Raw genomic sequence first — 5,495 nt, 5'->3', positions numbered from 1 at the left:
ACTTTTCTCTACCTCTTTTCTTACACAGCCTCTCAAAGAGAAATTCTTTTTTAACTGTGTTTAATCAGTGATGTGGATCCAACGGCACTCACTTAGTCCTTTCTAGATTTTTAATGCACAACCACATCCCAACTCATTAGTGACAAGAAAGCTGAGCTGTCAAGCATCGTTTACACTCCAGTAAAGGGGTCTGCTTTAGAGCAAGGGCCGGGATCCACACACAAGCTGAGTTGGCTTTTTCTTTGCTTTTAAGCTTTATTGATCTCAGGAAGCACTGAAGGCCTGTTGAAAAAAGGTGGGAATCAGCTCAACATACTAATTTATGTATTATTTATGGACTTAAAGAAACCGAGGCTCCCGGCAAGAAAGAAAAAATGAATTCATGCAATAGAACTGCCATTGTATTCAATTCCAACATTAGACGCACTTGACACAGGAACTGAGTAATCTTGGAGAATGAAGTATTGGGGGCACGGTTGTGGAATTAAAAAGCAGACAGCTCGTGAGTATCAACTTTACTATATGACCTAGAGCAAGTTACCAGTCTTCCATAAGTCTGTTTTCTTATCTCTGAAAGGGTGGGGTTATTGGGAGGATTAAATGACCAAAGAAGTATATGAATTTCAAAGTGGTTGCTGTTGTAGGTGTCCTATATGAAGGAGGATGTAGGTGAAGAGAGACACACATCCAGCAACTAGCAATCTTGTCACAAAACCTTGTCAACCTTTTGTAAACAAAGATCCAATGAAAAGAAACAATTCTGACAAGACTGAAGAATGTATTCATTTTCACTCCAGTAAAATAAGAAAGATTTTTCCACTAGCTCAGGACACAGCTCTCCTGAGTTTGTTGCAAATAAGCTATGTTTACTTTATCAACCACTTACTATTAAGAGATCAGTCCAGTATTTACCTAAGAGCCATGACCTCAAAGTCATGGTCAGTTTGTCTTCCACATTCAGCAAAGAAAGCCTTGCTCTCTGAATAGTCCTCACCTGCTCTGGTTTCTTGTTACTATCAGGGTGACTGTTGAGGTCTGGTCACCCACAACATGAGATGACCCATTTACCTCACAGTCCCTTGATCGACTCAAGTGGAATGGTTGATTTCAAAGCCAAGTCTAGCTAAGATGTCCACATCCAACATGAATTTTTAAGATGGTATTTCTCAGCCAACAGTTTTTCTCCCTATTCAGCTACTCCTAGATGTCAAGTGATCTCTCAAAATTATTTCAAGTTGCAAGGATACTTTTCAATTTCCTGCAATCTACACCCCTCGGAGAGCATGAATTTTTTTTTTTCTTCTGCCTTGGAAATCCAATTTATGTCAACACAAAAGGATATTCCTCAAAAGACAGCCATCTTCTTTGTTATCTTCAAAGGAAAACCCTACCCCTCACCTAGTTTGCCAGCCTCTCCTGCCTATTCCTTATTCCCTGTCAATCCCTATCCCGTCCATCCCCTTCCTTCCCACCTGCTTCCCATTTCTGCCCCATTTCCCACTGCTACTCCAAAAGAACACATTCTCAATTATTTCACCTCTCATGCAGAGTACAAGTTAAACCTTCAAAGAAATGTCTAACTTAGATTGGGCCCTTTATAGAAGCAAAACCAGTAACAGATTTTTAATTTTAAATGTTTCAGCTTGAGAGGTTAGAAAGGGATCTAATTCTTTCTTTAGTTGGTTCACTGAAGTATATATTTGTAAACAGTGGTATTGGTGGTGTTTTCTGGTGCTTTCGAGTTGTTGTTGTTGTTGTTATAACTGATAGCAAACCTACAAACAACAGACCCTAGCCTACAATGTTCTCAAGATCTCTGTTACCATCATGTCTATTGTGATAGTTAGCAAGTCCATCCATTTTATTGAGGGTCTTCCTCTCCTTTGGTGACCCTTTCTCTACCTTTCCTAAGGTTAGTGGATATATTCCTTTCCCCCTAAAATTAGTGAGAAGATTTTGCAGTTGTTGTTAAATACTGTCAAGTTGAGTACAACCCATAGAGACAAATCTGAACCTTGTCCTATCCTGTGCCATCCTCACAATTTCTGACACACTTGAGCCCATTGCTGCAGTCACTTTACCAATTCATCTGGTCTGGGTTTTCTTCTCTTTCACTGGCCCTCCACATTTCCAAACACGATGTCCCTCTCCAAGGAATAGTGGGAGGCCATGGGATATTCTGTACTCTTCTCATTGAGCGTAACATGCCCAAAGTATATGAGATAAAACTTCATCGACTTTGCTTCCATGGAGTGCTCTGGATACACTTACTACAAGATATATTTGTTCTTTGGCAGTCCATAGGATATTCAGGTCAAAGGCATCAATTTTTCTTCTGTCATCTCTATTCATTGTCCAGCTCTCAGAAATGGATAGCAAGTAATTGAAAAAATCATGACTTTAATCAGGCACACCATAGTACTTAAACTAATATCATTACTCCTCAATAATTTGGAGAGATCTTTCAAAATCCACAAGACTGCTGATTTTCCCAGTGCAATATGGATCCTGATCTCCTGACTTCTGGTACCAAGAGGGCTGATTGTGGACCTAAGTGAGATGGGGTCATTGACCATTTCTATCTTTTCTCTTTTTATCGTGATGTTGCCTGTTAGTCCAGTGGTGAGAATTTTTGTTTTCTTACATTGAAATACAATCCATATTAAAGACTGTGTTCTTTGATCTTCTGTAGCAAGTGCTTCAAATCCTTCTTACTTTCAGTAAGCAAAGTTACATCGTCTGCATAACACAAGTTATTGGTGAGTCTTCCCACTATCTCAATGCCACATTCTTTTTCATAGAGTCCAGATTCTGGAATAATTTATTCAGCACACAGATTAAATAGGTATGAAAAATGGTTATAACTCTGACAAACGCCTTTCTTAATTTTAAACCATGTAGATTGAGGTTGTTAACAGTTACAGCTTGCTTGGCTCCACAATCAACACTCTTGGCACCAGGAGTCAGGATATCAAAAGGTAAATATACTTTTAGGGACCTTTCCAGAGTACTGAGAAGCAACAGTGTCAGTCTAGAGACTAAGATGCACCTGATCCAATCCATGGTCTTGACAATTATTTACTATGCATCGAGAATTGGACAATGATTAAGGATGACAGAAGAAGAATCGATGCCTTGGACTTGTGATGCTGGAGAAGAATCTTGAACATACAATGAACCACCAAGAAAACAAATAGGTCTGTCTTGGAGAGAGTGAAACCAAGTTTCTCCTTGAAGACTAAGATTTTGATGCTCCATCTCACATACTTTGAGCAGGTAGCTAGGAGGGACCGATCCTTGGAGAAGGGTATCAGGTTTGGAAGGGTAGAGGGACAGCACAGACGAGGAAGACCCTGCATGAGATTAATTGATTCATTATCTAGGGAAATCTAGTGTGTTGGAGCCAGTGAGACTGGCTAAAGACAGGGCAAGCTTCAAAGCTGTTGTACATAGGGTCACTATGAGTCGCCAATGACTTGACGGCACATAACAACAACAGTATCCCCTTGATCTGTTCATACAATGCAATTTGGTCTAGGTATAGGTTTTACATATACTTAAAGTATAAGTATAGATTTTGCATATACTTACAGTATAAGTGTAGATTTCACATGTACCTAAGCTCTCGAAATGGTCTTTGTAACTATGAATGCAACATCCTTCTTTCACAAGTATTCACTTCAGGATAGTAAATCATATGATTGTCTCATTAATGTGGCCAGTGGTAGCCCATCTCTGCTTGCTACTGTTAAGTCAATATTTGTACATTCCATTCTGTTTTTAACAATGTCCAATTTTTCTATATTCACACTTATTCCATCACATGTTCCAATTATTAGTGGATGTTTGCAGCTATTCTTCCTCAGTTTTAGTATCTTCCAATCTGAGGGCTCTACCAATGCTATATTTAACTGTGTAGCTGTTCTTTATTGGTAACAGGGGTTTAAAGACCTTTTATTTCAGAAGTGGCTGACCAATCCTTCTGACTAGTCAGTCTTAATCTGAGAGTTCCACTTCAGTACAACATCTGAGAGACAAGAATCATACTGACATATGAACAGATGATAAATAAGTAAATATATACAAAGCTAAGCTATTAAGAATAGCAACATGGAAATCACTCCTTCAATTCAAGAAATTGACAGACAAGTGATTATACCACACAGAGCAAACACTAAGGACAAGCAAGTATAGAAATTACAGCATCAACAGCAAAGGCTCCTTCAGCAAGGTGATCATGCAAGGTCTGGAATGTCTTGGAATATACACCTTGAAGAAGGTGCAGCCACAGTGCTCCTTAGTGGCAAAGATGGTGAAGCTTTGTCTCACACACTTTGGCATGTTTAGGGAGCCCTGGTGACCTTGTGCATAAACTCTCAGGTGACTAACAGAAGGTTAGTGGTTTCTACCTACCAGCTGCCAGTGGAAAAAAAAAGGGCAGCCTCTACCCATAAAAATTTACAACTTCAAAAACCCAATGCCACACAGGAACAATGACTTTGTAAATTACAATCTAACTTGGGAGATTAAAATCAGGCTGCTCTTTGGAGACAAGTATTCCGAAGCTTAATTTGATATACTTTGGACATGCTGCAAGCAGGGACCAGTCCTTGATGAGGATGTCATACTTGAGAAGGTGGAGGTATAGTGCCAGAGAGGAAGACCCTCAATGAGATGGATTGATTGATTCAGTGACCGGGGGTGGTGGTGGTAGGTGTGTCAGAGACAGTAAGATTGGCACAGGACAGAGCAGGGTTTAGGGCTGTTGTACATAGGGTCATGATGAGTCACAGGAAACTTAGCAGCACATAACAACAACAAACAACAACTTGGGAGGGACTGGAAAGCATTATGCTAAGTGAACTAATAAGCCCCATAAGGACAAATAGTGTGTAAGACAATTATTGTAGAAATAGATAATAGTAAAACATGTATGAGGACCCAAGGGGGAACAGGAAGGATCAGAGGAGGGAGGATAAGTGAGGAGCCTAGTCACACGGTCACACAATTTGGTGGGTGGAAGGAGGGGTAGGTTAATGGAAAGGGAAGAATCTGATATGAAAAATAATGTATACAAATTTTGTAAGTAAACCAGTATAAAATTAAAAGTTTTTATTTACAAAAAAACCCCAAACAATCCAACAGAGGATCATTATGAGTTGCAATCTACTTAATAGCAGTGGGTACCTACACATTAGGGAAGTCTGGTGACTTAATAGTAAGGAGCTGCACTGACAACCCAAAGGCAAGACTTTCAAATCCATCAGATTCTCGTGTGAGTTACTACCTATAAAAATTTGCTGGAGGTACAGTTTTGAGTCAGTTCCAACTCAATGATGTATAAAAACAACATGCATTTAATAAGCATTTACTGTGACAGAAATTCATGGTAATTCTTAGCATTTCAAGGAGCTGGAGTCAGAAAATCAAAAGGGCCAAACCCGTTCAGCATTTCTTAAGCTCAAGGAACTGAAAAACAAAGTCAAACTTCGAGT

Source organism: Elephantulus edwardii, unplaced genomic scaffold, assembly GCF_000299155.1.
Source record: "Elephantulus edwardii isolate Elephantulus edwardi_28Jun2011 unplaced genomic scaffold, EleEdw1.0 scaffold00535, whole genome shotgun sequence".
In the NCBI taxonomy this organism is placed as follows: Eukaryota; Metazoa; Chordata; class Mammalia; order Macroscelidea; family Macroscelididae; genus Elephantulus; species Elephantulus edwardii.
The sequence above is the reverse complement of the archived record's forward strand: the minus strand, read 5'-3'. Positions refer to the sequence as shown.